The sequence below is a fragment of the Lepidochelys olivacea genome (assembly GCF_965140295.1).
Source record: "Lepidochelys olivacea isolate rLepOli2 genome assembly, chromosome: 22".
NCBI classification, from domain to species: Eukaryota; Metazoa; Chordata; order Testudines; family Cheloniidae; genus Lepidochelys; species Lepidochelys olivacea.
The window spans coordinates 21,621,117-21,634,301 of NC_140432.1; the positions used below are offsets into that span (position 1 = coordinate 21,621,117).

The window sequence follows — 13,185 nt, forward strand, 5'->3', positions numbered from 1 at the left end:
ACTTTACCTTTCGACTCTGTTTTGTGCCACCTGGGATGAAGAGTCCCAGGAGAAGAGAGTATGGAGAGGGGATAAGGAGCAGAGATAGCACCAGGGAAGAGAGCCTACTCCATGGCACCAGAGCCCCCATTAGTGATGGAAATCCTGAACCTAGCCCATGTGCCCCCATAGATGCAGAGACTAAACAGCCCAAAAAGGCCAGATTCCCCTCTCATGGCTTGTATTATTCCCAAGGACCTTAAAACCCTGAGTACAAGTATAGCTGCCCTCCATTTACAGATGGGAAGACTTGGCCAAGGCCACACGGTGGACTCCATAGTAAAACCTGAAATGAAACCCAGGAGTCTGGACTCCCAGACCCATTTCCCAATCACTGATTGTGTGGTCTCCCTCAGCTTGTTTCCACTGCTGTTCATATCAAACAATTCCTGGTCTTTTCCTAGGGCAGATGGAGGCATCAGCAAGTATCAGGGCAGGTGTGGATTCTCAATATAAAGTTAATTATATGCAAAATTAAATTGGGGCTTGTGATTCCTAGCAAGTTGCCAGGGTACCTTTGGGGTCAGGGGCAAAGCATGGGCTCCCCCTGCTCTGAGCTATGATCCCAATCTCTCTCCTCCTCAGACCTCGACTCAAGAGACATATATTTGGAACTAGCCTTGTGAACTGAAGTGTTCCCACTGATATAAGACCAAGACGCAAAACAGAGTTTGGACAACCATAATTCTGCTGTGGGAGCAGGGCAGGGCCATGGTCATATCCATCTGACCCTCATGTTGGGACGGATGAAAAACAAGACTTTGAGCTGAATGCTGAGTTTAACAAGTCAGATACCATAGCCAGCTGATGCGCGCGTGAGGAGGCAAAGGCCTGTTGTCCATAAAGTGATGGAAGGGTAGAAGAAACAATAAGAGCAACAGGCACCTCCAGATCATTTTCCAGGTGTGTTTATTAGCTTAATTCTTCTTCCACTTCATACAAGAAGGAAAATACGAGTCACTGAGTGCCCTGACAACAGTCACAAATACAGCTACAAATAGCAACTACAGACCCAGCCATCCCACTGGGCCCCAGCCAACAACGGCCTTAGGTTGCAAACCTAAGCAGCAAGAGGTGGAAATTCCCTAGACAGGGGGAGGGCTGATATTACCCCTGCCACCACTTCCTGCTGCTTCCAAGCAACCAATCATCACTGCAGCCCTACCCAATTTGAACCTCAGCCCACCTTCATCCACGCCCCAATCACAGCCAGATACCACATAAGGCAACTTACTGTTCCAGCTGGTTTTGGTGAGATGGATACAGAGTGCAGTATAGACGCTGCAGTGTCACAACAACACCTTCCAGGACCTGCAAACACATGAGAGGGGCAAGTATTCTCCCCTTTGACAGATGGGGAAACTGGTGCACAGAGAGGGCTCATAGCAAGGTAGTGACAGCCCGCAAGAGAACCCAGAAGTCCCAGAGTAGATTTGTTCAAATGTGGTTGAGGCTTTCTGAAATTAATCTAAAAATTGTGCTACTGCAACTTTAGATTAAAATTTCTAATAAACTGAATGATTTATGCTGGGATTTTAAATGCCACAGCTCACAGGGGCTTTTATTTTAATTTTACAAAACTGGCTAAACAAAATATTGAAACTTAAGATCCTGACCCTGCAAACATTTAAGTAGAAACTACTCTGAGGAAGAGTCCCAGTGACTGTCATGCGTAAGCATTAGCAGCAATCAAGAGCTAAAATTTTATTTTTATTAGAGACTTCTCTTAGTGGCATAAAATCTTTGTTACTTCAAAACAAAACAGCTTCAGTGTTATCAAAGAAAAGTTTGGACTTTCAATACATTAACAAAATGATTGTGACTTTTCTTATACACAGGCCCAAATTTTCAAAAATTGGTTTCTAACTCCATATTTAGGTACCTACGGTACCTTGAGATTTTCAAAAGCACCTGAAGTGACATAGGAGCTCCCATTGATGTTAGCACGCAAATGCCGATGGAGGAGCAAAGCCTGGTCAAAGCACTGCCACTTTACTGACTTGTGGAAGTTCAATACATCAGAAAGTGTTATCAGCTGTAAATATAGCACAAGCTATTTGCTTATCTGTTTTGCATTTGAGTTTGTGTTGTTCTCACAGCAAGGATGCTAATGAAAGGCCTGGACTTATCTTTTTCAGCATAAAAAAGAATTTTAAATATGAAACTTCTTAGTAGAAAAAAAATGCTGTGTAAAAACTGAAACTCTTCTAACAATTAGGAAACTAAGAAATAAGTACAAAACATCCACTTCAGCAATTTAAGACTATAAAATGGGAAGCCACTGCTGGCATCATGCAAATAAAAAAATCTGCTGAAATTTTTAGTTTGTTTGTTTGAAAGCATGATATTTGTCAACCTGGAGAAGTCTCAACTCCCAGTCTCCAGGGCAGTTACTGACACTGTAGCACACAGATACAGCCATTTGAAACCACATGGTCTGTATGTTCTTGAGGCCTGGGGTACACACGCCAACAGCCATTTCATGCCCAACCACCCCAATGCTGTGCCATCCCACCAAGGCTTCCATTCTGGAAGAAGTCTGGTGGCTCACAGCCCTAGCAGCTCCCTTCACACGTTCAGTGGTAGCTGCCCAAGGAGTGAAAGCTAGAAGCAGGCCAATGTGGGGGAAAGTGAGGAGTTTCCTCTTTTCTGTAAACCCAGCAGCAACCAACTCAGGTGGCAGATTTTGTTCTATAAGTAACAGACAATGAGAGAGTCATTTAAACCCCTCCAAGGCCTTTTCTACAACAGGCCCTGTAGAACAGGGTTCAGAATTTGGTTATGTACACAGTGGAGGTCATCAGTCTTGGATTTTTGGTGGTGCAGAGGGAGGATTTCTCCATGAAGACCAGGATACAGACTAACCCATCCTTTTCCTGGCCAAAAACCAACTCCTGTGCACCATGTTCAAGGGAATCCTGAAACCAGCAGAGCCCTAGTGAACACAGCTCTGCCCAAGAGAGCAGATAGGGTCCGTCTCCGACTCTGGGCTTTAATGGAGGTCATTTAGACTGCGCTTCCAGAGACTGCCAGAAGCCAACATGGCATGCAAAAAAAAACCCCAAAAAACCAAAGACACAAAAAACCCAACCCTGACTGTATGTACTTGCATCCAGAAACTTCCCCCCGCCCACGTGTTCACATACACAGAGTACCCTCAAACACACCTCCAGTTCTGTGCTTTATAGCAAAGCACCTACATTGCCGAGAGAATGGCTGCTTCCCTCATTTTTCAGACCCAAACTTTTCCACTCCCCCGCTATCAGCCCTGTCACTCTGATGTGAAGATAACCCAGTACAGACTCAATATTCCTTCACCAAGTGGCACTGAAAGGTACTGAGCCTCAGCCCAAACCCGGGCATGACCTGAGAGTCACTTGGGCCTTAGTTCTGGAAGTGCAGACATCAACAGGGGCTACAGGTACTTAGCTGCCCCTAGAATCAGGCCCCAGACCATGTTAGTTCTGATGTAAAATGGTACATTGCAGAATAACAAACACGTCACATCCCAGGAGCACCTGGGACCCCGTGCTGCTCCCATCCCACCCTGCTATTCCCCTGAAACCAGACACCAGTGGCAGCTGCAAGTTTGAAGGGGGAGGTCCAGTGCTGGTTCTCAGCGAGGAAACATTGAGATGGCTGGATTCATACTCTGCAGCTGGGGGAGGGAGGGGCGATTTGAGAGCACCCAGTCTCCAAGCTTTAGCCCAATAAAATCCAGATTCCACCCATAAAATCTGTTAGAGAAAGTGGGAGGCTGTTGCTCACTTCCCAGGTTGGGGAGGGGAGGTGGCCCATCACTCACTGCCCTGGGGAGATATACCCTCCAGTCCCTGTGCAGCTGAAAGAGGAAGGAATGGGGCACAATTCTGGTGCCTGCTCCCCACTCCTCAACTTGCTTTGGGGGCTGCCAGGCTTGCTGAAGCTGCCACATCAAATAGCCACCCAGAGCAACGCTCCTGACACGAATAACAAACAAAGCCCTCAGAGCGGGACCAACACAAGACTTCATCCACCCAGGGCAATGCACTGCCCACATCTGATGCTCATTCACTCTGACCGGCAACAGCTGATACCTACAGATCATGCAGAAACACCTCTTCACCCAGAGAAGGGGCTGTGCATCTCCCCAGGCAGCTGCATTTTTATAAATTCCACCCCATCCCCTCCCTACAGATCCCTATGGGCCATGAGAAAGGAACCGGCGACACCATGAATGCACACAAGGTAGAAGCTGCATGTCAGGCCGCTACACAGCGAGGGTAGGAGCCTGATCACAAGGCATGGACACGTGGGCAACCCCCTGCCCAGACACTCTGGCCATGCTAAATCCTAGTCCAAAGGGCCCCTCACAGAGGAGTGGGTGAGTTCACAAGGTCTGCCTCCTTAACAGGAGACTTTCAACTCCAGGCTGCCACCTCCAACCCAGCCCACCACAACACCAATGTGACCAGCCGGCAGCTGTTGAATGATTACCTATAAGCAAACTGGTGGCTTCCAGGAGATAGTGACCATGCCACAACTGATCCCTTGCTGGCAGTCTCAACAGAGGTCCCAGAGAGTCTGCATTCCCCTTTCATTCTAGTTGAGACCACTCCATAACAAGGGGACAAGGACAACACAGGGCAGCCTGATCTGTGCATGTTCTGAGAATAGAGAGGATGTCAGTCTCCAGAGATAGTATTCTGGTACCTTTCACCACCAGTGCACTCAGACATGCTCTATCCTAATCACCCCCGGGTTCTGGAGTGACTTTGAGCCACCTGGGGAGCAGATTCAATCTGTGAACAGACCAGGCTCCTGGACTTCCTTGCGTCAAGAAGGGCCGTGCTGCTCCTAACCCCTTTCTCCCCATGAGATTATTGCCTGGCACTATGTCACTAATGCATTCTGGGGAGGGACTGTCTAATTGACTCTGCAGGGTGGGGCCTCTGGATGCTGCCACAGTAGAAATAATAAAACTCTGGTTTTTATATTTCATTTAAACACATAATTAGCAAAGATTAAATGACTAGTAACTATCCTGGCAGCCAGTAGCAGAGTTCCCCACTGTCTGTGTGAGGAGCATTTGGACAAGTTCACGCATCAATGCAAAATTATCCACCCATATGTGGCTCCCAATTCCTAGTACCTGAGACTTTCCTCCCCTCTCCTTCCCTCCCACTGAGTCAGCAGTATGCCAGCTGGGGGCGAACTTCCACTGTTCCTTCCAGCTCTGCTAAGCACACAGCAACAGATGACAGGTGGTTTGTGCGCTGCAGGGGACAAGGGGAGCTGTTGGGCCTGTCCCCACAGAACTATTTCCCACTAGAAAGCCAGAGGCTCAGGTACACAGGGGCTCAGTATTTCATGAAATCCAGGCTGGTGGCCTGGTCCCACGCCACTATCATTCACACTCCTGCCTCCCCAGGGCCTGTCACTGCTTAGTGGGTACTTCCTGTTCCCACTGCACAAGTCTCTGAAATCTCCTTTGCTCCACCATGTTCCCCACCCCCATGGCCCTTTACAGGTCTTACCCCATATTGTACACAGCTCTGAAAGGGTGCAGCCATGACAGTTTCACTCTACCATGCACCAATCACTAGCATCCCCACTCCAATGCACATTGGTTGAGGGGGGCAGCGGGTTACGGCCATAAGTGCTATACAAAATCCTTCCTGTCTTCTTTTCCAAGCCTCCCATCCCCCACTCAACTGGGACCCCCTCATAAAAATAAGAAGAGACAGACGTTACTGGCATTTCCTTTCTCTGAAAAGGCTGTAAAATTTTCCGAGCGCAGCCAGAGCCAGAGTGAAGTTTGTCAGGAGCTCAGCTCATTAAGCGGCTGCTCCGGGAGCCCCGCGGGAGGTGCAGGCTGCATAATTCAAAACAGCTTGGACCCTGGAAAAGAAAATAGAAACCAGGCCCCAAGAATGCAGGGAGGTTCTCTCAGGCACCAAAAATGGGGAGGAGGTTCTGAGCTCTAAGTGTAACCCACCCTGCTCTGGGAGCACACCCCTCCGTGGGGCTCTGGAAGAGCCTTGGCCCTATCAGAAGTGCAGTGGCCAGCCTGAGAGGACCTGGCACCAGGCAGAGGAAATTCCAAGCCTGTTGCTTCTGGCAGCCAAGCTGGGCCCTGGCTTGGTCCTCGGCAGCCTGGAAACTAGCTACTCAGCAATTTTCTTGCCATCCAGAGGGCTCATTCTAAACCACAGCTTCACCCCTCTCAAAAACATCACAGCCTGAGAGGCAGAGAGTTCTGGAGGCAAAACTTATTTTTTGAACAACCACCAGCACCGAGCTGGCCCCCAAGCTGTCCTCAGTGACAGTTCTGGAGTTCGGAGCTGCTGCCCTGTTTATGTCCAAGGGACAGGGGGGGCAGAAGAAACTTGCTCAATCCAGCCCTGTTTCTCTCCCCAGTTTCTCTCTCTCCTTGCCAGGGAGAAGTTCAAACATGGCTGTGCAGACACTGGACACAAGCAGCTTTCAGCTCAGTCTAACCACCCATGCTTGAGCCTAAGCTGTGGCCAGACTAGCTCCACTTATGTCTCGTCTGACCCAATCTCCACTCGGGACCAATGCAGGATGGTCTCCTACCAAGGGAAGGAATGAAGGCAGCTACACTACAGGGCATTACACTGTTCATGTCAGAAAGTCACCTGGAGTTTCATCCCCTGGCTCCTAGCCATTCTCCCTTGGAGCACCCCAAACAATTCCTCCCCATCCCAGCCAGTTATGCTCTCAGAACACTCAGACATTTGGGTCTCCCAAAGCCTCAAACTATGCATATTTAGTGCCCTGCCTAGTCCAAGTTCAAAATCCCAAGCCCACTAATGACAAGAGCCTCACATTATATCATCCCTAAGGAGCCTAGAACACTTCAGTACCCAACTGCATGAGGCAGAGATCACTTAACCCACTATTGAAATGCAGCCATCTCTGGCATGGACTATGACAGCTGTTTACCATTGCATAAAAACACCACACAATCATTTAGGTCAGAAAGAGAAGGAGATCATTGTATCCACTGAGCAAGTTAAACCAGTATTTGCTTTTAAAGAAGACTGAAATGCTCAGTCAAGTCTTTATCTGTATGATGTGCTGATTGACACAGGCCTGGCAGGGCAGTTATCACTCCTGGATATAAGTGAGGTGGGGGAATCCACCACATGGGCATCTACCACAGCCAGGACAGGCCACATACATCGTGACTGCGGGCAGTGCAGCCTCCATTGGCTTCAGTGGAGTTACACCCCTTTACAAAAGGACTGAATTTGGCTCTAGGGGTTGAAGCTTGATAGATCAGGAAGATTCTAGAGGAAACATCATGTCACTGGCAGGTTGGGATGAGTTATATTGACAGGGGTAGTGTGGGGGAAACTTGCCCTGCCTCTGCCCAGGCTGCTCCTGCTCTGCACGGATAGAGAAGACACCAATCTCTAAGACTGGGTTTGGAGCCTTTCACTGGTGTTATGTTCACATGAGAAAGCACCAAAAATGCAATGACTGGACCTGTGGGTGAAGTCAGCAGGAACTCAACACAGATATGAGGATGGCGCTCAGTTGACAAGCTTGCCAACATTCAGATCCACAAACACCATGCTCTGGGGCAAAGTCCAGCCACTCAGCTTCCTCCCCCAAACAAGGATGCAGCCTTATTTGGAGACAGGGATTGGCATTTTGCTGGAGCATGCCCAGCCCTCTCTGCAGCAGGAGAATGCAGTGCAACAAACACTCTCTTGTGTCTTTGGCTCCATGGACAACAAATGTAACATGAAGAAATCACATAGGCACAGGGAGGTCCAAATCACTGCTTACTAACTATACACAACATGCAGGTCCTAGCCACACACACATACTGCTTCCCTGACAGGGTGCTAAACACAGAGCACCATGAGAAGGCTCATAAACTATTTCAAGTTTCAGAGTAACAGCCGTGTTAGTCTGTATTCGCAAAAAGAAAAGGAGTACTTGGGGCATCTTAGAGACTAACCAATTTATTTGAGCATGAGCTTTCGTGAGCTAATTAGTTAGTCTCAACTATTTCAAGACATACTACCCAATTCTTACACATGGCAAACCACTTATCAAGCAAAGCCATCCGCTGGGATGCTTTGAACACACCTAGGTATTTGGATCCCAGAATCCACGGTTATTAAGCCTAACTGAACAGAACACCCTGCTGCACCAGTACTCCTGGTGAGCTCTTCAGTCAGGATCTCGTATTTCCCTTCCTTACCAAAGGCACTGCGATCCCCTGAGCCAAAGTAGCCAAGTCCCTGCCTGCCGCATATGGGATGTGGAAACCTCTGCATACACCCTGGGGAGAACTGAAAGCTTTTTGCTGCCAATAGGGAACACAGTTAATGAGCACTCCCTTGCAGCAGCACCACAGCTGGTTTTGCAGACCAAGGTCCACACTGCACACAGCAGGACTCCAGCCCTCAAGGGCAGAGATCTGCCAGACGGCCTCACAGCAACTGCGACATTTCCCAAAAGAAATCATTGGGCTGAAACACTCAGAGAGCTGGCAATGAGACCCCTACTCTACCCCTGGTTACAAGTGGCTATTTCAGACCCTGAGGGACATATAGGAAGGAAAGTGGGTGGGAAGCAGCACTGCAGAGAAATCAGGAGCTAGGACTCCTAAGGCCTATCCCCAACTTTACCACTTACTCTATGGCCTTGGCGATGTCATTTCCTCTCTTCTTGCCTCAGTTTCCCATCTGTAAAACAGAGACTACCCTTGCCTACTTCTGTAGCTTACTCAAGATTCTCTGCTGGATCATGACAATGCCGAATGTTAACACTGCCAGTCTCTGGAAGCCCAGTAACATAGGAAGCTACAGTGTACTCACACAAACCCAAGCAAAACCTGGCATTTCCTTTGCTTACATTTTAAGGAGCATAAAGTCTGTAAACATTCAATATTTTGTGCAGCAGCTTTATACAAACTATGTCTTCAAGACACTTCCCAGCTAATTCCTCTCCCTCTGTTTCATTATTTAAAGAGGCAGAGGCAAGTAAGAGGACAGGTTTTCAGCTGAGCTGTAAGAGAGCAACTCCGCATGGGTTGTTTCAGACAGAAGGAGATACAGAGGAGAAGGCTCTTGCACTAGTAGTAGCAAGGGACAGAGAGACAGGAGTAACAAGGTTAAAAACAAAAACACCCCAACAAGCACCTTTGAGAGTTGGGAGACAGCAGAAAGGCGCATATGTTCTGCTGGGCTCTGCTTGCTCCTCAGCAGCCAAGTGCTGTGACCTCCCACACTCCTCAGGCCAAGGGAAGACCAGCAGGCAGAGGCAGAACAAGGAGCACTCTGTGGTTTCACTTGGTATTTCAGGCCATCTCTCACACAGGAGGAGTTTGGCTCCACTTTCCAAGTCTCGCCCTCTCTCTGGCACAGGACGCCAACCTGGCTCTTGGCCCAGGGTTCGGCTCCAGTGAAGCTTCTCATCAACCAGGGAGACACCCCGTCCCCAGGTACAAAATGCAGCCAATTCCTGGAGCTGCTTATCACCTTGGGGAGCATCAGCCACAGCCCCAGAGCCGAAAACCCAAGAGGAGGCTCCTCATTGCCCCCTAACTTTCAGGAATGCATACTGGGGTTCAAGACACCTTGGTGATTAGGAGGCCTTGACTCTATTTCTGCTCTGAGAGGAAGTGGGATCTAGCAGTAAGAGCCAGGGAGCCCCAACTCCTGGGTTCTATCCCCCGTTCTGGGAGGCCATGGGAGTTAGGGGGAGGAGCTGGGGATTGAGCTGAGGCTCTTGTGTTCTGATCCCTGCTCTGTCGCTGACTCTGTGTGAGCCTGAATAATCTCTCTCTACTCTCAGTACTTCTGATTTTCCCACCTGGAAGACTGAGGGAGCACGGCTGCTCCCTTCCCAGGGGTGCTGGGAGAATTCAGGTTTATGAAGTACTTGGAGCTCCACAACTGAGAGGTGCTTCCGAAGAACTGAGTGTTGTTATTGTTCAGCATGAAGACAAGCAGGTCCCAGCACTGTCTTCTGGAACCTCATATACTGAGGAACAGACTCACTTCTCCCAGCCCTGATAGATTTAGCATGGAGCAGATCCCATGGCCCAGACAGAGGCCTGAGCATCTCAGAGACTGCAGAAGGAAAGAAGCCAGATGGAGCCGAACAGCCAGGGCTGAGATGTCTGTCCCCAGGGAAGTGTGTGTGTGTGTGGGGGGGGGGGGGGGTGTTAGAGGAAGGGAATGAGCCACAGGAGGGACTAACAGTTCCTAACAGACAGAGCCCCATCCCTACCACAGAGATCCTGCTCAGACTTTTATAGCTACAGCCAATACCACTGCCTCCTGGGCATGGCTACCACGTCTCATTGCTCACAAGTACCAGTGCTGCAGGATGCATGGGCCATTCTCACTGTGTGCCACCCCAAACCACCCCCCCTCACAGGTCCTCCCCACTCTGCTCCCATTCAACAGCAGCAGAACCAGAGTTGCTGGAACCACAGCCTGGCCTGCCCTCCCACTCTGCCAGGAAGGGCAGAGGGGAGCAGATTCCCCAAGAGAACACCCTTCCCCTCCAACAGCAGGCCTGATACAGAGGGAGGCAGTCTCCCCAATTTACAGCACCCTGGATGGTTCCATTGGATTTGTGCGTGTGGGGGGGTAAATCAGGGCTCAGAGAGGAGCCATTCAATTATCCACATCAAGACCCTAACAGCTGAGGAGGAAAAGCCCCCCCACCCCCCTCCAGAAGGAGGCAACAGCTAAGTATATCAAGGAGGCACCCCGTCGCCCACCACTCACAGTCTGAGAAGCCTCAACAGACTTTCACACCTCCAGTGACCAGCTCCTTGCTGTGAAAAGAATGGGATGTCACTTCCTCCCTGCTCTACACAGGACTCACTTGTCTCTCCTCTGCCTTGCTTCCTTGTAATTGACACTAGCACTGAAGAACCCCACTGGCCATGGCTGTGGCCCCTTCCCAAAGGAGTCTCCAATGTTGGCCTCTCCCAGCAGGGCCTGCTGTAGGAAGCAGGGCGGGAGTACTGGCTGGGGGGACTCTCATAACTACTCAAGTCCCAAGGGTGTTTCACAGCCCACATCATAACCCAGGCACCAGCACATACGTGGCAGGTCTCAACAATGCTCTACTCCCACCCATACAAAGTAGGGAGCTGGATGCCAAGCAGAGGGGGAGCAGGGAGCCCTACTTGGACCTGGTGGGAAGATGGAATCTCACTATCCTGATCTCTGGGAATCGGCACAGGTCTTGGTTAGTCATGACAAAGCCTGGCTGGCATTGCACAAGCTCCCTTCTCCTTCTGCACTGGAGAACAGAATGCCTGCTGCACTCACAGACACAACCCTGCTTTCCAAGGAAGTTGGATACGTGCACGGTTCCTGGCAATCCGCCCCTTGATTACGTGGCTCCCCCTTAAATCAAAAGCAGGTGCCAGTGACATTAACTGCTTCCTCTGCGCCAACTCCTGACACGGAATAGCCCTGCAGCAGTACAGGCTCCACAAGGAGGTGACCCCAGATAGAGGTAATTCAGTACCCAAACCCACAATTGGTAACTGGGTCTGACAGAGGACAGGAAAGAAATGGATATCCACGGGAGCTGCCTGGTGCCAAGCAGGTGTCCTGGAGATTGTCCTGTGGAAACATACCATCTGGGAGAGAGTCTCCAACAAGGCCCATGTGACTTGGCCAGCTCTGGTTCACAAGGGAAGGCAGGGCAAGGACAATAGAGATCAGAACAGAGACTGACACCCTGCCCTCCTCCAGCATTTCTCAGACAGGAACGCAAGGCATTTTACATGCACAACTCCCTAGGAGGTATACACAGATGGAAAACTGAGGCACCCAGAGCAGGAATGACCTGTCCAAGGGTCACACCAGCACCTCATAGATGGATTCAATTTTTGGTTCTAGGAATCCTGATTTTCAGCCTTCCCTGCTTCCCCCCTCCTCATCCCCAGCCCACACCAATAGATCTTATGGTTACTATCAGAAATGGAGAAGGAAAAGCATCAGCCAAACTCCTAGGTTCTTTACTCTGAGATGTGTGTGAACCAGTGACTTCTGGGGTCATTTTTAACCACAGATTCACAAGTTCAACCCTGTGGAGAAGTGAGACACAAACAGCTCACAGAACTTGCACTGAACAGTCAGCACCTTCCACAGGAGGGAAAGAAATCAGGTTGTAGTAGGATGAAAACTGGTGGGGACCAAGGCCTAGTCTATGCCAGAAAAGAGTGTGTTTGCCAGTATAGCTTACCCCACTTTCCCAAACAAACTAAGCTATATCTGCAAAAGCATATCTCCCCCATCACTGCATCTATACTAGAGCTTTTGCTGGTATAAAAATGTCTTTAACCCCCCACCACACACACTCCTAACAGAGATTACTATCCCAGCAACAGCTTTAATTACAGACCTGTCTTGAGTCTCTACCCCTGCAAGGGCAGGGTCCAGCACCTTGGGGAGAGGATGCAGTGGCTGATATAACTCTGGGTCTTTGCCAGACCACCACCACCATGTGGAAAACCACAGCTGTAGGGCAACCTCCAGGGTCCTGTTCAGTTGAAACTGGGGGCTGTGGGTATTTCTGGGCAGACATCCAAGATGACCAACATGGCCATCTTATGCCATCACGGCTCTGTGATCTTAGAATTACCTGAACAAAGGAGTGGGAGAATGGATGAGCAAAGCCACACATGGTCCCCACAGCATGTGGGATGGGTAGAAAATGAGCCCCAACTTGTGCCAAACTGGAAAATGTTTTTACAGAAGAGCAACAGTGACAGTGAAGGGTCTGGAAATGGTTAGTCAGCAGCAAAGAGCCAAAGAGAGCTATGTTTTTCTGCCCTGGCCACCAGATGACTGGTAGTGGAATACAATTGCTGCCCACAAGGCTGTGATTCTTGGACAGGTCCAAGAGCACAAGCAAAGGAGGGGAAGATTCTGTCAGAAGACTCATTCCATGGAAGAATCATTTCTCTAAGGGACTAGGTGTCCATTACTCAAGACATTCAAAGCTGAAATGGACAGACATCACGGGAATGGAGAGCCGGAAGCCAGTCTGCCTTGCCCACTAGGGATGGGTCCAACCAGTCCCCCACCTGTACAGTTCATTTCTACTTCTAGATCCCCACAAGGACAGCCACTTAGACAGCAAACAAGCAGA

At 49.7% G+C, this 13,185-nt stretch overlaps 1 protein-coding gene across 3 annotated transcripts in view; it reads right to left on the reverse strand.

The window, feature by feature from the left end:
* The window catches only part of BCL9L (BCL9 like), a 172,135-nt gene that overhangs the window by 77,693 nt on the left and 81,257 nt on the right, over positions 1–13,185 (reverse strand). The window contains exon 1 of one of the 3 annotated variants that reach the window (XM_084611708.1): positions 1,274–1,295. The exons of the other annotated variants lie outside the window; for them this stretch is intronic. The gene's annotated coding sequence lies outside the window, so the exon portion shown is untranslated. Of the gene's footprint in view, positions 1–1,273; positions 1,296–13,185 lie in introns of those variants that run through there. 3 annotated transcript variants of the gene reach the window in all.